We start from the raw sequence: 24743 nt of genomic DNA on the forward strand, positions 1-24743 counted from the left end.
GTAAATCTGCCTGGCTCTGTCTAGGGCCAGAGGCCTGCAGGGACCAGTCACTGTGGCCCATACCCACTTATCGCCTCCTCCTGTTCTCTTCCAGGACAGTGGAGGCCCCACTGTGGCCCCATGAGGCACCTGCTCCGTGGTGTAGTAGGAGGCAGCAGCCTTAAAGAACCTGCACGCAGACACTCTGACTAGTCAGGCGGCCAGGGAAGCAGCGCCCAGGCCGGGCCTGGGAACTGGCCTTGGCTGGCTCTTGTCTCCCCAGGTCTGGGACTATGAAGCAGGCGTGGGGAGGGCCTGTGACAGGTGGGTGGGGTCAGGTTTTGGGGTCTCTGGGTTGAAGTAGAGGAGGTTTTACCACCCCCCCCCCGTGGTCCAGGCCTTGGACCCCTTTTGACACATTCCTGTCTCTCAGGGCCCAGGTTCCAGGGAGCATCTCAGGTGGGCGTTCATCGTGTGTGAGGACCCCGTGAGAACAGAGAACCAGGGGGTACAGCCCTGCCTAGGGCAGGGGCCAGACGGGAAACCCCACACATCTGGGTGTCTGTGCTCCTGAGCCTCCCCTCCTGCGTGGGCCTCTGAGGCCCATTCTGTGCTGGGATGCAGGGCGGTGCGGTGTGTCCTGCACACAGTCACGGGACAGCAAGGTGGCTCTTGGGCTGGTCCGGCCTCCTCCAGCATGGCTGGAACAGCCTTGGGGCCAGCAGGTGCCACTTCTAGTCAGGGCGGAAGCTCCAACTGTGGGCTGAGACCTCTCCACATTCTATACTTGAGCAGTGCAGGCTATAAGAACAAACTTGAAAATCCTGACTAATCCTCACTCTGCTCCTGAGTGGTCTTATCTAAATCCTGCTTCTAAAATTGTGCCTCCCTTGGGGCTGGGAAGGTAGAGTGCTTGCCTCGCATGCAGGAGGCCCTGGGTTCGATTCCTCAGTACCACATATGCTGAAAAAGCTGGAAGTGGCGCTGTGGCTCAATTGGTAGAGCGCTAGCCTTGATCTGAAGAGCTGAGGGGCAGCGCCCAGGCCCAGAGTTCAGGCCCCATGACTGAAAAAAAAATTGTGCCTCCCAACTGGTGTGTGCGGCCATGAGCACCGGTGTGCCCGCATTCCCCTGGGCTCTGCACACAGACCCCTCGCCTTGTCCCAGCTCCAAACCCCTCCAAACCCAGCTCCTCTGCACCAGCGGGCACTCCACGCCTGCCTTCTCCACCGTCCACATGCTACAGGCCTGGCTGGACCCAGACAGCTTGGTTCCCTGGCCTCCACCCACCCCGAGAAACAATGTTCACTTAAATGACCTGACCAACCATTTGCAACACAGGTTATTATGCATCAGATGATGCTAGTACTTTGGTATGAACCTACTCAAACCCTGTAAGAGTGCCCGGTGGGTCTTTTGCCATCATCTACAGAGGGGATAGGGAGGCAAGCGGTGGTCACCAGGCCGCAGTTCTGGGCCAGGGTCCCAGCCATTCCCTTCCCAGAAAGCAGCAGGAGGCCGTGAAGTCCCAGTTTTTGCCTCAGGTGTGGGGTCCGTCCCTGCAGGTGGGAAGGGCGCTGACTGGCTCAAGGAGGAGGTGCTGGGCCTGTCACTGTTCAGATGTGCATTCAGCACGGTCTTGGGGTCCGCACCGGCCATCTGCACCAGGCCAGTGGCAGCTACCGCACATGGAGAGGAGGGGGCCATCGATGCTGGCTGCCAGGCTGGTGGCTGGTCCTCTGGGGACAGCTCACACCCACTCTGGGCTGGCTCCGGGCCCTGTCTCCTGGCTCTAGCAGCTGTTTCTGGCAGAACAGGTCTATTCCTGATCTTTCTCTTGTAGCCTCTTTTGAGCCCAAAACATTACACTGCCTCCCCTTTCCCATCATCTTCCTGTCTCGTGCTGAACCTGGTCCGTTCCTGTAGGGCCAGGCCGGGAAGCTGCTGAGCAGAGCGCATCAGGTGGTTCCAGTCACCGCACCTCGAGACACCGCACCCCGAGACACTGCACCCCGAGATACGGCACCCTGAGTCACCACACCCCGAGACACCGTACCCCGAGACACTGTACCCCGAGACACTGCACCCCAAGACATTGCACCCTGAGACACTGTACCCCAAGTCACCACACCCTGAGACACTGCACCCTGAGATATGGCACTCCAAGTCACTGCACCCTGAGACACCCTGAGTCACCACACCCTAAGTCACTGTACCTCAAGACACTGCACTGTCACTGTATCCTGAGACACTGCACCCCGTCACTGCACCCTGAGACACCACACCCAGAGATACCACACCCCAAATTACTGCACCTCAAGACACTGCACTCTGTTACTGTACCCGAGTCACTGTACCCCGAGACACTGCACCCCGAGTCACCACACCGAGACAATGAACCCCGAGACACTGCACCCCGAGATATGGCACCCCAGACACTGCCCCCCAAGTCACTGCATCTGAGACACCACACCCTGAGACACCGTACCCCGAGTCACTGCACCAAGACACCACACCGAGACACTGCACCCCGAGACACTGCACCCCGAGACACCGTACCCCGAGACACTGCACCGAGACACCACACCCAGAGACACTGCACCCCGAGACATTGCCCCCCAAGTCACCACACCACACCCCAAGTCACTGCACCTCAAGATACTGCACTCTGTCACTGCACCCTGAGACACTGCATCCTAAACCACAGCACAAGTCACTGCACCCCAAGTCACTGCACCCCAAGTCACCATACCCTGACTCACTGCACCCGAGTCACCATACCTTGAGTCACTGTACCCCAAGTCACTGCACCCTGAGTCACTGCACCCTGAGTCACCACACCCCGAGTCACCGCACTCTGAGTCACTGTACCTCAAGACACTGCACTCTGTCACTGCACCCCGAGACACTGCACCCCAAATCACAGCACCTTAAGTCACTGCAGCCCGAGTCATTGCACCCCAAGTCACCACACCCCGAGTCACTGCACCTCAAGACACTGCACCCTGAGTCACTGCACCTCAAGACACTGCACCCTGAGTCACTGCACCTCAAGACACTGCATCCCAAGTCACTGCACCTCAAGGCACTGTACTCTGTCACTGCTCCCCGAGACACTGCACCCCAAGTCGCTACACCCTGAGACACTACACCCTAAGACACCACACCCCGTCACTGCACCTCAAGACACTGCTCCTCAAGACACTGCACCCTGAATCACTGTACCTTAAGACACTGCACCCAGAGTCACTATACCTCAAGACACTGCACTGTCACTGCACCCCGAGACACGGCACTCCAAGTCGCTGCACCCCGAGTCACCACACCCTGAGACACTGCACCCCAAATCACTGCACCCTGAGACATTGCACCCCAAGACACTGTACCCCAAGTCACCATACCCCGAGTCACCATCCCTGACGCACCGCACCCTGAGTCACTGTACCCCAAGTCACCATACCCCGAAGTCACTGTACCCCAAAACGCTGCATCTCAAGACACTGCACTCTGTCCCTGCATACTGAGACACTGCATCCCAAATCACAGCACCTCAAGTCACTGCACCCCAAGACACCACATCCTGAGTCACCACACCTCGAGTCACCATATCCCGAGTCACTGCACCCCGAGACATCGCACCCCAAGTCACCATACCCCAAGTCACTGCACCCCAAGACACTGCATCCCAAGTCACCATACCCCGAGACACCGCACCCCGAGTCAATGCACCCTGAGTCACCATACCTTGAGTCATGCAACCTGCGTCACTACACCCTGACATACCACATCCCGAGTCAATGCACCCCGAGTCACCACCCCGAGACACCACACTCTGAGACACTGCACCCTGAGTCAATGCACCCCGAGTCACCACCCTGAGACACCACACTCTGAGACACCGCACCCCGAGTCACTGCACCTGGAGTCACCGCAACCCGAGTCACCACACCCTGTCACCACAGCACCCTGAGTCAATGCACCCCAAGACACTCTACCCCAAGTCACTGCACCCCGAGCCCCCTCTGACATGTGGCTTTGCCCACAATGAAGGACCCCAGGGCATTTGAGAGCAACATTCATAAACCTGAAGATGGAAACGCAGAAATGCAGGAGCTTCTCTCGGAATGAAAGATGGCAGAGAGAGAAGCAGACGTTTGAGAGGAAGCTGCAATCCTCCCGGGTCCTCACAGCTGCCCCCAGTTGAGCCCACGCCATGCTATAATGCATTCCTATGAAATTACGAAAACCAATATTCACCCTGAGATTGTGCAATAAATAGAATTTATTGAAGTACTTGTGAAGTGCCTCCAGTGAGAACTTCGTCTTTGATCCAGATTTTAATATGGATTATATAATCATAATGAGCCATAATAAAAGAGCCGCACCTGAATAATCCAGTTTATGGCCAGTTTTATTATACGCCCCCATTTATTACAATCCGGCAGATATTTAAAGCATATGTAAATGGTGCGATATGCAGTAGAGGAGGAAGGAGGAATTATCGTATACATCCCCGTAAATTTCTCATCCTGACCCTGGACAGTGCCCAGGCCTCGGCATCGGTTGGACACACAGCTCTGGAGCTCTGGAATGGCATGCAAATGTCGCTCTGTGAAAATGGTCACTGCTCCCTCCGGACATGAGATCCAGTGTCTGGAATTAAATGAGAGTATCCCTTTCTAATTAGGGAGTCTTCTGCTCTGCCAACCTGTGTGCAAAGTTGCAGTACCTGACAGGGGCCAGGGTCATAGGCGGGCGCAGACAAGGTGGGCTCGATGCATGCTACTGAGGGCTCAATGGTGGGCAGAGAAGCTGGGGCTGGCAGGGCCTGTGCACGGTCTGCCCACGTTTCTAGCTTTGACGTCAGACAGTTCTGGATTCTCTGTATCACCTGCCTTCCGACAGTATCTCCAGAGCGCTGGTCTTCCTCCCCCACCCCTCCCCACACACCGCCCATTCTTCTAGCTTCACTTTTAGTGTCCTGATGTCTGTGGCACCCTGGACACTGACAAGCAGCCAGGCTGGTTTCTGTTGTCTCCACGCCCCAGTATGGTGGACACAGCAGAAAGGAGCATGTGATGGCTTTATCGAGCCTCTCACAACTCTAAAGCAAACACGAAAGGGAGCTGAGGAAGCGGTGGGGGGGCGTTCCCCAGGGGAGCCAGTGTTCCCCTGCCCTGTTTCCTGCTAGGGTATGTCCTGCCTTGCTGAGTTGATGGTAGAAGCAGCCAGAACCTCTGCTCCTGGCTCCTGCTCAAAGGAGACCCGGGGCAGGGTCTACCTTGGCAGGCTGAAGGAACATGAAGACCCCATGGGGTCTACACAGGAGCTTCTGGAGGGCAGAGGGGTCCTAACCAACGACCCAGATCCCTGCTGAGAAAGGAGAGACTCCATACTTTCCTAAACAGAAGCTCTGATTCAGGAAGGAAACCTCTGCGGGGAGCCTTACTGATGTAGAAGGTTTGGGGCATGCGGTCCCTGTTGCCTGGTTGTGACTCATGGACACTGTGCTGCTCAGAGGTGCCGAGGCTGGGGGAACAAACCCCGGTATGTGCGTGTTGTCGCTTACAGCGAGTTCCGACAATGTTCAAGCAATCCCCAAAGTGCCGGAAATGCCACCAAGGCCAAGGGGCCCCGTCCCAGGCCCAGAAAGTTCCCAGTAAGTCCTCCAGAGTACCTGACAAATCAGACTCAAGTCAATTTTCTGAGCGCTTTCCGAAGGAACATAATTAGATTAGAGCGTTACATTTGTTAATTTTTCAGTTTGCTCATTAAAAGTGACATGTCATTTGATTTGACAGAAACCTTTTTAATCTTGATGTGAGGCAGTAGGATTTTTAAAAAAAGCTATATTTAGGAACTTGTGAAATATGACAACTGCAATAATGAAATGGAAACCACTCCATCATTCACACCTGAGGATCAGGAAGTCACTCATCCTTTTCCACGGCACGTGAAAAGAAAGCCGACTGCAGCGCGGTCCTTGTCCCCTCCATCCCCAGTGTGTCTCCACTTACAGGGAAAGCTCAGCTCCACTGAGCTCCGGGCAAAGCTGGCCAAGGGACAGCAGCTGAAGAGAGTGCTCGGCCTCCTGGTGTGAAAGTAAACCTCCCTGTGCTCCCCTCAGATGCAGACACTAAGCCGATCACGTTCTCTTTGTAAGAGGGACCCTGAAACACAGATGATCGGAGCTACCATTCAGAGACAGTATTCTTGAGCCCTCTGGCTTCTGACTGAGCCTTGCTTCTTGGGTACCTCTGAGATGCAGACAGAAGCACCTGGAAGGTGGCCATCAGGTAGGATAGAGGCAGAGGACGGGTTCAATGCCCGTCCAGTGTGCTGGCTGCATGCTCAGAGCCCGCACAGCTCATTGCCTGCACCTTCGGTTGGTGCTTCTGTGAAATGGGTGGAGAAAGTGCTGACGTGGTCGGCAAGCCCTGGGCTGCCCTCCCAGGCCAGTGGGGAGGGCCTGCTTCCGGGGACCGTCCCCACCCCAGCCCTGATGGCCAGCCGGGGCCCCAGCCACCAGAAGCTCCCAACTGAGTGAAATTGTATGGGGAGGATGGTAAACAGGCATTAGGACCAGACAGGGTGCTGCGCCCTGTCAGGCCAGGTGGAGGTGCTACTTAAGCTGAGAAGCGAGCGGCCTATCATTCAGAAATGATGGCCCTGAGTAGGCCGGACTTGGTCAGGAGAGGCTGGCATGCGACCCGGGCTGGGGCGCCACACATGCATCCCCACGTGTGGCAGGAGGAAGGGCTGAGCCCCTGGAAGATGCTGGTAGCGAGGGTGAGCCGCGGGAAGGAGTGGCTTTCGGATGTGCGACTGTTAAAGGGGAGTTGGGGAACCTGCAGATTGTGCAGCTCAGGAACTCTGTGCACAGGGGCTGTCTAATGAACGACAATGACGTTTTTATGACTGCCTATTTTTTAAAAAATTGCATTTTGGAATGGTTTAAGACTCCTAGAAGTTGTATGATTGGTGCAGGGAGCCTGCATGCCTCTCCCAGCCTTCTATGTGGCCGGCGCAGACCCCGGTGGGGCTCGCCCTTGGTCCCAGCCCCGGCCCCGGGCACGGGCACCCGGGGCCGGCTCGTGCAATCCACCAGACTGCATCTCACCAGTCTGCACACGCCATCTTTTGCTTCAGTGTTTGGTGGTACTGGGGTTTGAATTCAGGGCCTCATTCATGCTGGACAAGGGCTCTGTCCCCTGAGACATCCCCCCCCCCCCCGTCCTCCCCACTCAGTTTTGCTCTGATTATTTTTCAGGTAGGGACTTGTACTTTTTCCTGTGGGTGGCTTCTTACTGTGTATACCACCATGCCAGGCTCATTGATTGGGATGGGGGTCTTGCTAACTTTTTGTCTGGGCTGGCTTCAACCAGATACGGTCCTGCTATTCACCTGCCAAATTGCTGGTATCACAAGCAAGAATGGCGCCGGTCACATGCACTCCCTGTCGGCGGATGCACTTACTGACTGCATTCTGCATGTGTTCCTCCAGCAGGGAAGCTTCTGCGTGGAAATGTGCTTCCTGGTAACAACATCCTAACCGCAGGGCACAGCTGACCAGGACAAGCCGGCCAGGCTCGGCATAGTCATCTCTGTGGTGGCTTTGGCGAAGGCACTAGTAAGCAGCCGTGCGCACACGATTTGATGCAGGCTGATGCTCAGTGCTGTGATTTGGTGAGTCCTGGTTTACAACTGGGCGGTGCATGGCCCCCCACTGCCTGGACCCTGCATGCAGACAGCATTTTCCAGGCGGGGCTCTGGGAGGCCCCGTACCGCCAGGGGAGTTTCCCAGTCACCTGAGGGAAATAGCAGCCACAGCCTCTCAGAGAGCAGATAGGCGGTCCCGGCCCTGTTCCTTTTTCTAGAGAGCTTTGCCCTTTTAAGGCAAAGACTGGTTTCGGGTAGTGATGCCCTGCTCAGTGGAAGGGGGGGGGTCCTTTGGAAACTCTGGGTTAAGCAGTAGCAGCCTTTACCTGTGTTTCAGGGTTTGATCTTGATACCCGCTTTCTTGGGGCCCAGCCTTTCACCTGGTCCTTGCTGGGGGGTCATGGCACTCCAGAGTCCCTCTTACCTCCCTAGCACCTTGCCAAAGGAGACCCTGGGCCTTGACCTTACCTGGGACAGGCCCCTGCCCCCTGGCAGCACCTCCCTTAAGAGGCAGAAGGAAGGTCTGGGAAGGGCCCCCTGGGCGGGCGGGCGGGCCTCCCACTGCAGGCCAATCAGAGCCTGTGCAAGAAGCAGTTTCTGGGCATCCTATGCCGCTGCTCTCTGATACGCTGTGTTACTTATCAAAACTGACAAAGATTGGGGCTGGAAAGGTGGTAGAGTGCTTGCCTTGCATGCATGAGGCCCTGGGTTCGATTCCTCAGCACCACATAAGCAGAAAAAGTGGAAGTGGTACGGTAGAGTGCTTGCCATGAGCTGAAGAGCTGAAGGGCAGCACCCAGGCCCAGAGTTCAAGCCCCACGACTGACAAAAGAAAAAAACATTGACAAGGATCTCACAGGAGAGGAGATGGTCATGAGCCATAATCCAGAGCAGGGACAGACTGTGAGGGGGTGGCATGGTCCAGGTCCCAGGAAGAGCCAACCTGACCGATGCTAAGCTGGCTCAAGGAAAACCTGCACCCATACCCTCACCTAGGTGGTGTGAGGGGGAAACTCTGACCGCACACGCGAAAACTTATTGCCATGTGCTTTCCTGAAAACTTCTGCTGCAAACACTTCCGAGAGAGATTTACCGGTTGTTGTGGAGGGAGGGTCAGGGAGAGAGGAGGAAACGAATAGGGATTCTTCTGCCTCGAGAATCTCAGATTAAAATGCAAGCCTGACTTCCTTCCTGTCTGGTTCTCTTAAGTCCACGGAGCAACGAGGAGAGAGGTTATTTGGTTGTTCATTTTGCTCTCATACCCCATTGGCTACTGACACTCACAACCCAATGTCACGTAGCCGTGTGTCACTTCCCTCTGAAAGGCAGAGGCATAATTAACTTATCAATGTTTTCCTTTGTTTAAATTCAAGTTCAATTAGTTGGATTAAATGACATAATGGATATACAGGTACTTTGAGAAAACCTAAAAGCACACACATCTCGGAGACAGCACACAGTCGGTTCCAATTGTGTTTCCCAGCCTCTGCCTGGGTGCCTGGGCCCGGGTCTGCCCCTCGTGCTCTCCAGGTACTCGTGGATGTGTGCTGCCAGCACCGTGCTGCTCACTCACCCGTGTCACTGCGTCAGACCCCAGAGCGAGGGAGACGCCGAACACCTTGCAGACCAGCTCCACCCAGAGCCTCCCAGTCCATGCCAGAGCAAGCCCCGGGCCTTGCAACAGGTAAGTCGACCAGCAGGGGTCTTGCCCTCTCCCTGCAGTGTGGCTCCCCTGTCTGGCATGCATCCATCACTGGCCACTGCCAGCAAGGCTTGTCTCAACATTAGATCTTTTCAATTTTACTTGTTTAGGGAAGTAAGATCGGACACAACAATTCTATATGAAAATGGGTATAGATCTTTCTGGTACAGAGTGGGCGGCACTGGTTACCGAGTGACAGGGGCAGTCACCCCCAGTGACGGTCAGTCTTGGAGCAAGGGAACCCCACTCCATGTCTCTGCCTGAACGTCCAGCAGAAGCAGAGCATGCTGCTGCACCAGCCGTTTGCTCCAGAGACAAGTGACAGTGCTGAGGCCCATCTCTGTTGCCTGGAGCTGCAACCTGTCCGGGTGTTCACCATACCTGACCTGCAGGCTAAGGCGTACGTGGACAGCGTGACACCGGGGGCTGTGTGAGCACGCAGCGCCCACACCAGGGGCTGTCTGTGTGAGCACACCATGTCCACACCGGGGGCTGTCTGTGTGAGCACACCGTGTCCACACCGGGGGCTGTCTGTGTGAGCACTGTGTCCACACCAGGGGCTGTCTGTGTGAACACACCGTGTCCACACCGGGGGCTGTCTGTGTGAGCACACCGTGTCCACACTGGGGGCTGTCTGTGTGAACACACCGTGTCCACACCAGGGGCTGTCTGTGTGAACACACCGTGTCCACACCAGGGGCTGTCTGTGTGAACACACCGTGTCCACACCAGGGGCTGTCTGTGTGAACACACCGTGTCCACACCGGGGGCTGTCTGTGTGAGCACACCGTGTCCACACCGGGGGCTGTCTGTGTGAGCACACCATGTCCACACCGGGGGCTGTCTGTGTGAGCACACCGTGTCCACACCAGGGGCTGTCTGTGTGAGCACACCATGTCCACACCGGGGGCTGTCTGTGTGAACACACCGTGTCCACACCAGGGGCTGTCTGTGTGAGCACACCGTGTCCACACCGGGGGCTGTCTGTGTGAACACACCGTGTCCACACCGGGGCTGTCTGTGTGAACACACCGTGTCCACACCGGGGGCTGTCTGTGTGAGCACACCGTGTCCACACCGGGGGCTGTCTGTGTGAGCACTGTGTCCACACCGGGGGCTGTCTGTGTGAACACACCGTGTCCACACCAGGGGCTGTCTGTGTGAACACTGTGTCCACACTGGGGGCTGTCTGTGTGAGCACACCGTGTCCACACCAGGGGCTGTCTGTGTGAGCACCGTGTCCACACCAGGGGCTGTCTGTGTGAACACACCGTGTCCACACCGGGGGCTGTCTGTGTGAGCACTGTGTCCACACCGGGGGCTGTCTGTGTGAGCACACCGTGTCCACACCAGGGGCTGTCTGTGTGGGCACATGGTGTCCACATGGGTGGGTGGGGCAGTGTCCACACAGAAGCATCTAGAAAAGTGTGGCTCAGCCCCACATCACAGCTGCCCAATCTGGGGACCCACAGGCAGACAGGGTCCCCTGATGGCAAGAGGAGATGGGGCCCAGAGGAGGCAGTGAGACCTGGTGTTCCCACGTGTGGTTCAGGAGATGGAGTGGGTGGTGAGCTGTGCCAGCCAGCGGTGGGCAGGGCACTTCACTCACCTGGGAAGGGAGCCAGGCCACTCGAGATGGCCTTCAAGGCCCTGTGATACAAGAACCCTGAGCACAGGTTGTACGGGCTGACACCAGAGCGCTGCCCAAGACTTTGGCTCTGTGTGGGCTTTTCTCGCTTGAAGCCCCGTGCTGACGGGGCTGCTGGTCACATTGACGGTCAGTCTTTTGGCTGGAATCACCTAAAGCTAGTCATGGAGGGAGCCGGAGGCTGGGCAGATAACAAGGCTGTGGTGTGGCACTGTATCATCGCGGCCGCTTCCAGGCAGGCAGTGGCCTATGGCGAGTGAGGGGGGAAGACAGGGAGGAACGAGGCCCGAGTTTGTCTGACTGAAGGGGGAAAATGAATCAATTAATAAAAACAAATTACCTTTTACCAAGTTAAATAAAAGCTAATGTAAGTGAAGCTGCCGTGTAGATGGGAGATTTATGCTAACTATAACCATTCCTTCCCAGATAGAATCATTTTAATGCGATATTAAAAAAGATCAAATTAAACTTTAATGAATGCGACACTCAGTGTCAGAAACGGCACCATGGGTCTCTCTCTCTCCGAGTTTCCACAGACTTCATGGACAAAGAGTCCACCCGAACCAAATTCTCACCAACGAGAGAAGCAGGAGGCCTCAGGGAGGAGCCCTGAGCCCCGCTGGCTGGCCCCACGGCCTTCTGCTGCTCCTCCCCAGGCTGCCCCTGCTCGCGGTGGCTCAGGAGGCGCTGCCTGCCAGCAAGGGTCCTGACAGCAGAGCCATGCCTGTCTCCAACCACAGTGCCCAGAGGACCATGGAGGCTCAGACACGGCAAAGCAAGGCTCAGTGCCATGAGAAGATGTTGGGCCCAGGGCTCAGGGAGCAAGTGCTAGAATGTTCCAGGGGTTTCACAACCCCCTAGGCCTGAAACACCAAAACACTGCCTCAAATCCATTTACTTGTCCCTTCAAAAATGGATAGAAATTAATCCTCTGATCTAAAGCTGGGATCTGATGCCAAGAGCCTATGGTGCTCATAGGTGCTCACAGGCGTACACAGGCACTCACAGGCAGACACAGGTGGTCACAGGAGGACACAGGCGGTCACAGGAGGACACAGGCGGTCACAGAAGGACACAGGCGCTCACAGGAGGACACAGGCGGTCACAGGAGGACACAGGCGGTCACAGAAGGACACAGGCGCTCACAGGAGGACACAGGCGCTCACAGGAGGACACAGGTGGTCACAGAAGGACACAGGCACTCACAGGCAGACACAGGCGGTCACAGGAGGACACAGGCGGTCACAGGAGGACACAGGCAGTCACAGGAGGACACAGGCAGTCACAGAAGGACACAGGCGGTCACAGGAGGACACAGGCACTCACAGGAGGACACAGGCGGTCATAGGCAGACACAGGAGGACACAGGCAGTCACAAGAGGACACAGGCGCTCACAGGAGGACACAGGTGCTCACAGGCAGACACAGGCAGTCACAGGAGGACACAGGCAGTCACAGGAGGACACAGGTGGTCACAGAAGGACACAGGCGCTCACAGGAGGACACAGGCGGTCACAGGAGGACACAGGCGGTCATAGGCAGACACAGGAGGACACAGGCAGTAACAAGAGGACACAGGCACTCACAGGCAGTCACAGGCAGACACAGGCATTCACAGGAGCACACAGGAGGTCACAGGTGATCTCAGGTAGTCACAGGCAGTCACAGGTGGTCACAGGCGATCACAGGTGGTCACAGGTGATCACAGGCAGTCACAGGAGAACACAGGTGCTCACAGGAGGACACAGGCGCTCACAGGAGGACACAGGTGCTCACAGGAGGACACAGGTGGTCACAAGCAATCACAGATGGTCACAGGCGGTCACAAGCGGTCACAGGCGGTCACAAGCGGTCACAGGTGGTCACAGGCAGTCACAGGTGGTCACAGGCAGTCACAGGTGGTCACAGGCAGTCACAGGTATTCACAGGCAGACAGAGGTGGTCACAGGCAGTCACAGGAGGACACAGCCGGTCACAGGCAGTCACAGGTGGTCACAGGAGATCACAGGCAGTCACAGGAGGACACAGGCAGTCACAGCCGGTCACAGGCAGTCACAGGCGGTCACAGGCAGTCACAGCCGGTCACAGGCAGTCACAGGTGGTCACAGCTGGTCACAGGCAGTCACAGGTGGTCACAGGCGGTCACAGGCAGTCACAGGTGGTCACAGGCGGTCACAGGCAGTCACAGGTGGTCACAGGCGGTCACAGGTGGTCACAGGAGGTCACAGGCAGTCACAGGTGGTTACAGGAGGACACAGGAGGTCACAGGCGGTCACAGGTGGTCACAGCCGGTCACAGGTGGTCACAGGCGGTCACAGGCAGTCACAGGTGATCACAGGTAGTCACAGGTGGTCACAAGTGATCATAGGCAGTCACAGGCAATCACAGGTGGTCACAGACAGTCACAGGCAGTCACAGGTGGTCACAGGTGGTCACAGGCAGTCACAGCCTGTCACAGGCAGTCACAGGCGGTCACAGGCAGTCACAGGTGGTCAAAGACAGTCACAGGCAGTCACAGGTGGTCACAGACAGTCACAGGCAGTCACAGGCGGTCACAGGCAGTCACAGGCAGTCACAGGCAGTCACAGCCGGTCACAGTCACAGGTGGTCACAGACAGTCACAGGCAGTCACAGGCAGTCACAGGCAGTCACAGCCGGTCACAGGCAGTCACAGGAGGTCACAGGTGGTCAAAGACAGTCACAGGCAGTCACAGGTGGTCAAAGACAGTCACAGGCAGTCACAGGTGGTCACAGACAGTCACAGGCAGTCACAGGCAGTCACAGGCGGTCACAGGCAGTCACAGGCAGTCACAGGCAGTCACAGCCGGTCACAGGCAGTCACAGGAGGTCACAGGCAGTCACAGGTGGTCAAAGACAGTCACAGGCAGTCACAGATGGTCACAGGTGATCACAGGTGGTCACAGGCAGTCACAGTTGCTCACAGGCAGTCACAGGTGTTAGAAGAACAGCATGGCCCTGGCCTTGTGTGTGGCTCTGAGGGGAGCGGCCCCTGGGTCCACACACTGGGGCACTGGGGACATGCCTGGGGTAGAACTGAGAGCAAACAAAACACCAAGCGACTTGCTGGTGGAAAACAGGCTGCCCAGTCAACTTGTATCTCATGATACCACCACAAAAGGTGACTTGTTAGAGCAACACAGTGATGAGGACAGCGGGCCGGCCAGGCAGCTCCGACCTCAGCTCACTGCTCACGCTGCAGTCCCCGCCCACAGCGACGGCCACCTGTCAAATCAGCTCACTGCTCACGCTGCAGTCCCCGCCCACAGCGACGGCCACCTGTCAAATCAGCTCACTGCTCACGCTGCAGTCCCCGCCCACAGCGACAGCCACCTGTCAAATGCCAAGGCCAGGAGGGACAAAGGCAGGAATGCAATTGAGACTCATGCTCCTCTGCACTATAAGTGGGTGTGTGTGTTGGGGAGGGGAGCAGGTTCAGGGAAAGAGTGCTAGAATGTTCCAGGGTCTTCACAGCTATTCAGCATTAGGAGGGCACACCCAGGGAAATGTACCAGAGAGGCAAGGTCAGGGTTGCCAAAGGCTCATCTGAGCCTTTCCATCTGGCTCCACAGCTTGACCCTGGGCATTGTGAATGCCAGCGGCAGCTGCACCAACCACTGCTGGGCAGGGGTTTTGCTGTTCTCAGAGGAGAAACACTGGATGACACGCTACAACCACACACAGCAAGGCCCGCGCGGCATACACACACACACACACACACACACACACACACACACACACACACACACACACACACACACACACACACACACACACACACACACACACACACACACACACACACACACACACACACACACACACACACACACACACGGCTAAAGAAGCCAGGCAGGAAAGAACTGGTTTACCTGCAGTACAAAGAACTTTGAATTCTAGATGAGAATTCAGAATTTGAGAGGGGTCTCAGGTCCCACTGGGGACAGGTTTATGTGATTTCATCCAGGTACCAGCCACATGGGGTGGGTCAGCTAAGCACTTAACATGTGCAGTTTCAGTTTGTGTTACATCTTAATAAAAATTTAAAAGTCCATGTTCAAAAACAGGACTAGCTGAAGGAGGTGAAACAGGAGACACCGGCACTGGTGGTCCTTCCAGGATGGGGTGTCGGAGAGGTGCCACAGGCAGAATGCAGTGGACGAGGTGTCATAGGAGGGTGCTGGGGATCAGGTGATATTGGCAGGGTACTGCGGGCAGGGTGCTGGGGATCAGGTCATATTGGCAGGTGCTTTGGGCAGAGTGCTAGGGATTGGGTGATATTGGCAGAGGCTGCGGGCAGGGTGCTAGGGATTGGGTGATATTGGCAGGGTGCTGAAGATTGGGTGATATTGGCAGGGTACTGTGGGCAGGGTGCTGGGGATTGGGTGAAATTGGCAGGGTGCTAGGGATTGGGTGATATTGGCAGGGTGCTTTGGGCAGGGTGCTGGGGATTGGGTGAAATTGGCAGGGTGCTAGGGATTGGGTGATATTGGCAGGGTGCTTTGGGCAGGGTGCTGGGGATTGGATGATATTGGCAGGGTGCTGTGGCCAGGATGCTGGGGATTGGGTGATATTGGCAGGGTGCTGAGGGCAGGGTGCTCTGGATGGGGCCCAGGGAGGCAGAGATGCCAGGCTGTGTAGAGCTCACAAACAGTACCTTCAGCTTCCTAAAAAGGAGCCTGCAGAGCCCACGCTCTGACCTGGGAACGGTGCCCACCTGGCTATTTTTAGCATCTCCTGGACAGGGCCGTGGTGCAACATTTCATCCCAAGCCAGCGCTTTGGCTGTGTTGTTACAAGCAGCCCCTGCTCGCCCAGGGTCTGATACTTTGCTTTACAATAATGCAGCTGCGGGGCTTTCTGCGAAATGACCTTGTTATTTTACGTGACGGCACGTCTCCTGGCTGAAGGTTTATGGTGACAATTTTAAGGGTGAGAGGAACACAGGTTCTAACACCAGAGTGCCCAGGACAAGCCATCCTGGCTGGGCCTCTGGGCCTCAGTTTCCCATTCTGTGGGGTGGAGGCTGTCAGAGCGCTCACCCTGTAATGCTGCGCAGGGTCAGAGACGCCGGCTGGGGAGGGGATGGCCACTGGCCATTCCCGTGTGGGCCTGTGGGCCTCATCCTCTGGGAGAGACAGTCATGGTAGCTGCATGGTGAGAGGTGGCCAGAGCCACTTTCCTGCCCTGGGCCTGGGAGACCGGCTGTAGGCTGGGTTCCCCACACTGTGAGGCTACAGAAAGCAGACACCCGGAGCAGGTGGGCAGGGAAGGGGCTGACGGGGACCCTGGGGTGCTGCACGTAGCCCAGGCGCCAGCGGGGGATGGAGGGACAGCGTGGGGAAGACTGGCTGGGCCAGGCTGAGGTCAGTGGTGAGGGAAGGCAGAGGCCCCGGAGAGGACCAAACACTGGACGCAGACCTGCTGCCGTTGCTGGGTGTGGTGTGTGAGAGCGCGCATGCCCGGCAGAGCTATGGGCTCTCCACAGAGCGGGAGCACTGGAGAGCTGCAGGCCTCTGTCCGGTGGAACCTACCATCCACACGAATCACCTCCGACAGTCCTCCCTGCCATGCGCTTCCGGGTCATACGCATGACCTCTGGTGTTGCAGTGGACATCTTGGGCAGCAGTGCCTTCTGCCCACCTAAGACTTGCTCCATGCCTACCGTGAAACCCCAGAGAAAATCTGAGGGTTGACCACGAGTGACTCCCCCAAACAGGTGCCCCAGTATTGCACAGTGTGCAGTGGTCAGTGGTCAGTGGATGGTGAACAGGGCCTGCACCACACTGGGCCTCACTGCCAGCCTGATGGGAAGGAACGTGCTTCACATCGAACTCTCCCCCCACGCCTGTGCTGACACACTCCGAGCAGGGCGCTTCAGCGAAGCCCAGGGAAAGAGGCATCCTGCATCCAGGCGAGGGCCTGCCTGTGCCCACGGGCCCCGGAGCCAGGTCCAGGCTGCGTGAAGGCAAAGGCAGACATGTGCTGGCCCCAGTGAGGTCCTCAGCCTCCCCCACCCCAGCGGCCGCCTGTCCTCACACCTCAGAAACCCTCCTTCCTAACCTCCAGCATCCCTGACCCAGTCCCAGAGCTGCGCCCAGGATGATGAGTATTCGAGCCCAAATTTCATCTGTATTTTCCCAGGCAACATAAATCTACCTTCTCATTTCAGCTCCATCGCCAGGGTCACATCCATATATTGCCTGCCAACCTCAGCCCAGGTGATATTTGGCTTCTGTAAAGATTTGGCCACTCCATCAATGCCCACGGCCCTTTCACGGAGCAGCGGTGGACTGCAAGGACAGCTGGGGGTGGTGACTCGGAGGATGGCAGAGCCAGGGAGAGAAGGGGAAGGACCACAGAGCCAGGGGAAGCAGGAGGAGGACCACAGAGCCAGGGGGAGCAGGGGGAGGACCACAGAGCCAGGGAGAGCAGGGGGAGGAACACAGAGTCAGGGGGAGCAGGGGGAGGACCACAGAGCCAGGGAGAGCAGGAGGAGGATCACAGAGCCAGGGAGAGCAGGGGGAGGACCACAGAGCAAGGGGGAGCAGGAGGAGGATCACAGAGCCAGGGGGAGCAGGGGGAGGACCACAGAACCAGGGAGAGCAGGGGGAGGACCACAGAGCCAGGGGGAGCAGGAGGAGGACCACAGAGCCAGGGGGAGCAGGGGGAGGACCACAGAACCAGGGGGAGCAGGAGGAGGACCACAGAGCCAGGAGGAGCAGGGGGAGGACCACAGAGCCAGGTAGAGGAGGGGGAGGACCACAGAGCCAGGGAGAGCAGGGGGAGGACCACAGAGCCAGGGAGAGCAGGGGGAGGACCACAGAGCCAGGGAGAGCAGGGGGAGGACCACAAAGCCAGGTAGAGGAGGGGGAGGACCACAGAGCCAGGGAGAGCAGGGGGAGGACCACAGAGCCAGGGAGAGCAGGGGGAGGACCACAGAGCCAGGGAGAGCAGGGGGAGGACCACAGAGCCAGGGGGAGCAGGAGGAGGACCACAGAGCCAGGGGGAGCAGGGGGAGGACCACAGAACCAGGGGGAGCAGGAGGAGGACCACAGAGCCAGGAGGAGCAGGGGGAGGACCACAGAGCCAGGTAGAGGAGGGGGAGGACCACAGAGCCAGGGAGAGCAGGGGGAGGACCACAGAGCCAGGGAGAGCAGGGGGAGGACCACAGAGCCAGGGAGAGCAGGGGGAGGACCACAAAGCCAGGGAGAGCAGGGGGAGGACCACAGAGCCAGGGAGAGCAGGGGGAGGACCACAGAGCCAGGGAGAGCAGGGGGAGGACCACAGAGCCAGGGAGAGCAGGGGGAGGACCACAGAGCCAGGGGGAGCAGGAGGAGTACCACAGAGCCAGGGGGAGCAGGGGGAGGACCACAGAGCCAGGGAGAGCAGGGGGAGGATCACAGAGCCAGGGAGAGCAGGAGGAGGATCACAGAGCCAGGGGGAGCAGGGGGAGGACCACAGAGCCAGGAGGAGCAGGGGGAGGACCACAGAGCCAGGGAGAGCAGGGGGAGGATCACAGAGCCAGGGAGAGCAGGGGGAGGACCACAGAGCCAGGGAGAGCAGGAGGAGGATCACAGAGCCAGGGGGAGGACCACAGAGCCAGGGGGAGGACCACAGAGCCAGGGGGAGCAGGAGGAGGATCACAGAGCCAGGGGGAGCAGGGGGAGGACCACAGAGCCAGGGAGAGCAGGGGGAGGATCACAGAGCCAGGGGGAGCAGGAGGAGGACCACAGAGCCAGGGGGAGCAGGGGGAGGACCACAGAGCCAGGAGGAGCAGGGGGAGGACCACAGAGCCAGGGGGAGCAGGAAGAGGATCACAGAGCCAGGGGGAGCAGGGGGACCACAGAGCCAGGGAGAGCAGGGGGAGGACCACAGAGCCAGGGGGAGCAGGAGGAGGACCACAGAGCCAGGAGGAGCAGGGGGAGGACCACAGAGCCAGGGGGAGCAGGAAGAGGATCACAGAGCCAGGGGGAGCAGGAAGAGGATCACAGAGCCAGGGGGAGCAGTGGGAGGACCACAGAGCCAGGGGGAGCAGGAGGAGGATCACAGAGCCAGGGAGAGCAGGAGGACCACAGAGAGCAGGGGGAGGACCACAGAACCAGGGGGAGCAGGAGGAGGACCACAGAGCCAGGAGGAGCAGGGGGAGGACCACAGAGCCAGGTAGAGGAGGGGGAGGACCACAGAGCCAGGGAGAGCAGGGGGAGGACCACAGAGACAGGAGGAGCAGGGGGAGGACCACAGAGCCAGGGAGAGCAGGGGGAGGACCACAAAGCCAGGTAGAGCAGGGGGAGGACCACAGAGCCAGGGAGAGCAGGGGGAGGACCACAGAGCCAGGGAGAGCAGGGGGAGGACCACAGAGCCAGGGGGAGCAGGAGGAGGACCACAGAGCCAGGGAGAGCAGGGGGAGGATCACAGAGCCAGGGAGAGCAGGAGGAGGATCACAGAGCCAGGGGGAGCAGGGGGAGGACCACAGAGCCAGGAGGAGCAGGGGGAGGACCACAGAGCCAGGGAGAGCAGGGGGAGGATCACAGAGCCAGGGAGAGCAGGGGGAGGACCACAGAGCCAGGGAGAGCAGGAGGAGGATCACAGAGCCAGGGGGAGGACCACAGAGCCAGGGGGAGGACCACAGAGCCAGGGGGAGGAGGAGGAGGATCACAGAGCCAGGGGGAGCAGGAGGAGGATCACAGAGCCAGGGTGAGGACCACAGAGCCAGGGGGAGCAGGAGGAGGACCACAGAGCCAGGAGGAACAGGGGGAGGACCACAGAGCCAGGGAGAGCAGGAGGAGGACCACAGAGCCAGGGGGAGCAGGGGGAGGACCACAGAGCCAGGGAGAGCAGGGGGAGGACCACAGAGCCAGGAGGAGCAGGGGGAGGACCAAAGAGCCAGGGAGAGCAGGGGGAGGACCACAGAGCCAGGAGGAGCAGGGGGAGGACCACAGAGCCAGGGAGAGCAGGGGGAGGACCACAGAGCCAGGGAGAGCAGGAGGAGGATCACAGAGCCAGGGGGAGGACCACAGAGCCAGGGAGAGCAGGGGGAGGACCACAGAGCCAGGGAGAGCAGGGGGAGGACCACAGAGCCAGGGAGAGCAGGGGGAGGACCACAGAGCCAGGGGGAGCAGGAGGATCACAGAGCCAGGGGGAGCAGGAGGAAGATCACAGAGCCAGGGAGAGCAGGGGGAGGACCACAGAGCCAGGGAGAGCTGGAGGATCACAGAGCCAGGGTGAGCAGGAGGATCACAGAGCCAGGGGGAGCAGGAGGAGGACCACAGAGCCAGGGAGAGCAGGAGGATCACAGAGCCAGGGGGAGCAGGAGGAGGACCACAGAGCCAGGGAGAGCTGGGGGAGGACCACAGAGCCAGGGTGAGCAGGAGGATCACAGAGCCTGGGGTGAGCAGGGGGAGGACCACAGAGCCAGGGGGAGCAGGGGGAGGACCACAGAGCCAGGGGGAGCAGGAGGATCACAGAGCCAGGGGGAGCAGGAGGAAGATCACAGAGCCAGGGAGAGCAGGGGGAGGACCTCAGAACCAGGGAGAGCAGGGGGAGGATCACAGAGCCAGGGAGAGCAGGGGGAGGATCACAGAGCCAGGGAGAGCAGGGGGAGGATCACAGAGCCAGGGAGAGCAGGAGGATCACAGAGCCAGGGGGAGCAGGGGGAGGATCACAGAGCCAGGGAGAGCAGGAGGAGGACCACAGAGCCAGGGGGAGCAGGAGGATCACAGAGCCAGGGGGAGCAGGAGGAAGACCACAGAGCCAGGGAGAGCAGGAGGATCACAGAGCCTGGGGTGAGCAGGGGGAGGACCACAGAGGCTGGAGTGAGCAGGGGGAGGACCACAAAGCCAGGGAGAGGAGGGGGAGGACCACAGAGCCAGGGAGAGCAGGAGGATCACAGAGCCAGGGGGAGCAGGAGGAGGACCACAGAGCCAGGGAGAGCAGGAGGATCACAGAGCCAGGGGGAGCAGGGGGAGGACCACAGAGCCAGGGTGAGCAGGAGGATCACAGAGCCTGGGGTGAGCAGGGGGATCACAGAGCCAGGGAGAGCAGGGGGAGGACCACAAAGCCAGGGAGAGGAGGGGGAGGACCACAGAGCCAGGGTGAGCAGGAGGATCACAGAGCCTAGGGTGAGCAGGAGGAAGATCACAGAGCCAGGGTGAGCAGGAGGATCACAGAGCCTGGGGTGAGCAGGAGGAAGATCACAGAGCCAGGGAGAGCAGGAGGATCACAGAGCCTGGGGTGAGCAGGGGGAGGACCACAGAGGCTGGAGTGAGCAGGGGGAGGACCACAGAGTCCAGGGGAAGAATCGCAGAGTCCAAGGGGAGGCCTGCAGAGTCTAGGGGAGGACCACAGAGTGGGGATGAGCAGGATGGGGGAGGAGGGCCGCAGGAGGAGGAAGGCAGAGCCGGTGAGCAGGGGGAGAGCGCGGCCTCCTGCCCACAGGGTGTCATCAACTCTGCCTCAGCCACTGTGGGCACACCGGGACACAAGCACAGCGGTCAGGGTTTGAAACACTGCTTCTAAGAGAAAAGAAAGCTGGTTGCTTTAGAGATAAGACCTGATTAATGGAGAGAAACAGTGAGGGGTCTACACAAGAGAAGCCACGCTCAGAACACCCACGGCACAGAGTGCCCAGCCAGTCCTACCCGAGGGTCAGGCCGCCCCATCAGCATCCCCCTAAAATGGGAGGATGGCAAGCATGTGGGCTACACGAGGGACTGCCCTTGGTCTCAGCCTCTGCTCAGCTCATTGGCTGGTGGGGGTGGGGGAGAAGTGGGGGGAGGTTTCTAGAGCGAGTTCTCCATTTCAGCAAAACGTCAAAGAGCATCATGAGGGACAAAGGATGACGCAGGATGCTGTCCAGGCCAGTGGCCTTCAAGTGTGATTTTCTAGGTCCTGGTGGTGTGACCGTACACGCCCCCAGATAGGGACACAGGCAGGTGAACACACAGGAACATAATGTGCAGACTTGGGACATTCTGCTCCACCAATGTGGTCCTAACCTAGTGGTTCACTCCTGTAAGTTCTGCCTCCTTGAAGACAACTTAGGCCACCCCTCTACCCCACTCCCAACACCTACACCGTCCTCCACACAATGAGAGGAGGGAGCCCCCAGTCCTGAGGCTGGCCACCACGCCAGCAGCTGGGCCACTCCTCAGATGCTGCACTGCAGTGACAGTTTGTGGGACCCAGTTCTCTTCCTCCAGAAAGTTACCAGCTTGCCAGGCAGTCTGATACTAAATGTGCTTACTCGCCTCAGATGGAAGCTACAGAAGGGCAGATGCACCTGCAGAGTCTACAGACTCCTCTGTGCCAGACACCCACACCTGACCTGTCCTCGCCGTGGGGGCAGCCCGAGAGTCAGGACAGTACTCGGGGACACACCAAAGGCCAGCAGAAGGGAACGTCATGCCCCTGAGGATCTATGCACACGCCGAGCATGCCACGGCCCCTGCAGATACACACGCACACACACACACACACACACACACACACACACATGCCAAGCACACCACAGCCTCTGCAGATACACACACACACACACACACGCCGAGCATGCCACGGCCCCTGCAGATACACACACACACACACACACACACACGCCAAGCACGCCAAGCACACCACGGCCCCTGCAGATACACACACACACACACACACACGCCAAGCACACCACAGCCTCTGCAGATACACACACACACACACACACACACACACGCCAAGCACGTCACAGCCCCTGCAGATACACACACACACACACACACACACCAAGCACGCCACAGCCTCTGCAGATACACACACACACACACACACACACACACACACACACACACGCCAAGCACGCCACAGCCCCTGCAGATACACACACACACACACACACATGCCAAGCACGCCACAGCCTCTGCAGATACACACACACACACACACACACACCACACACACACACCAAGCACGTCACAGCCCCTGTAGATACACACACACACACACACACACATGCCAAGCATGCCACAGCCTCTGCAGATACACACACACACACACACACACACACACACACACACACACCAAGCACGTCACAGCCCCTGCAGATACACACACATACACAGACACACACATTCTGAGCATGCCACGGCCCCTGCAGATACACACACACACACACACACACACACACACACACCGAGCATGCCACAGCCCCTGAGGATCTATGTGCATGCCGAGCATGTCACGGCCTCTGCAGATACACACACACACACACACACACACACACACACACACACACACACACACACACACACACACACACACACACACACACACACACACACACACACACACACACACACACACACACACACACACACACACACCCCGAGCACGCCACGGCCTCTGCAGATCCATGCACACACCGAGCATGCCACGGCCCCTGAGGATCTATGCGCACACCGAGCATGCCACGGCCCCTGAGGATCCATGCACACGCTGAGCACGCTATGGCTCCTGAGGATCTAAGCACACGCCGAGCACGCCACGGCCCCTGAGGATCTATGCGCACACCGAGCACGCCACGGCCCCTGAGGATCTATGTGCACACCGAGCACACCACGGCCCCTGAGGATCTATGCACATGCCGAGCACGCCACGGCCCCTGAGGATCTATGTGCACACCGAGCACGCCACGGCCCCTGAGGATCTATGTGCACACCGAGCACGCCACGGCCCCTGAGGATCTATGTGCACACCGAGCACGCCACGGCCCCTGAGGATCTATGCACACACCGAGCACACCACGGCCCCTGAGGATCTATGTGCACGCTGAGCACGCCACGGCCCCTGAGGATCTATGCACATGCCGAGCACGCCACGGCCCCTGAGGATCTATGCACACGCTGAGCACGCCACGGCCCCTGAGGATCTATGCACATGCCGAGCATGCCACGGCCCCTGAGGATCTATGTGCACGCTGAGCACGCCACGGCCCCTGAGGATCTATGTGCACGCTGAGCACGCTATGGCCCCTGAGGATCTATGTGCACACCGAGCACGCCACGGCCCCTGAGGATCTATGCACATGCCGAGCACGCCACGGCCCCTGCAGATCCACGCACACACTGTGCTCATGGCATTCCCGTCTGTTTCCAGGCTTCCCTCTGAAGTTGAATCCAAGTACAGACTTGAGTACATTTCAAATCACTAAGTTTCTGGATTGCAGATCTTTCGGATCAGAAACTTGAGGCAAAGCTATATATATAGGCTTTCAACGGGAATCTTCAAACTCAATATGGACAGCTGATATTTACAATGATTTCCAAACGTTAACCCAGCCATTAGTGAAACCTGCAATGGGATCTGAGACCCTTCGCCATATGGAAAGTCCTCCCTGCATCTCCCCACCCCCACAAGTGTGAGCCTCCACCCCGAGAGGCCAGCTGACCACCAGAGCCTCCATCTGAAAGTCAGAAGGAGCCTCAGCAGCTGGGAGCTGGTGAGAGGGCTCTGAGAGTGGACAGTTCCACCTGCGCGCAGCTCCCCCATGTCCACCCCAGCACCTCCACCCCCCAGCACCTCCACACCATCCCCCACAGTCCCCAGCATCCCCCAGCACCTCCACACCATCCCCCATAGTCCCCAGCACCCCCCAGCACCCCCACCCCCCAGCACCTCCACACCATCCCCCATAGTTCCCAGCACCCCCCAGCACCCCCACCCCCTCAGCACCTCCACACCATCCCCCACAGTCCTCAGCACCCCC

The sequence above is a fragment of the Dipodomys merriami genome, unplaced genomic scaffold (assembly GCF_024711535.1).
Source record: "Dipodomys merriami isolate MVZ:Mamm:240054 unplaced genomic scaffold, mDipMer1.0.p SCAF_665, whole genome shotgun sequence".
NCBI classification, from domain to species: domain Eukaryota; kingdom Metazoa; phylum Chordata; class Mammalia; order Rodentia; family Heteromyidae; genus Dipodomys; species Dipodomys merriami.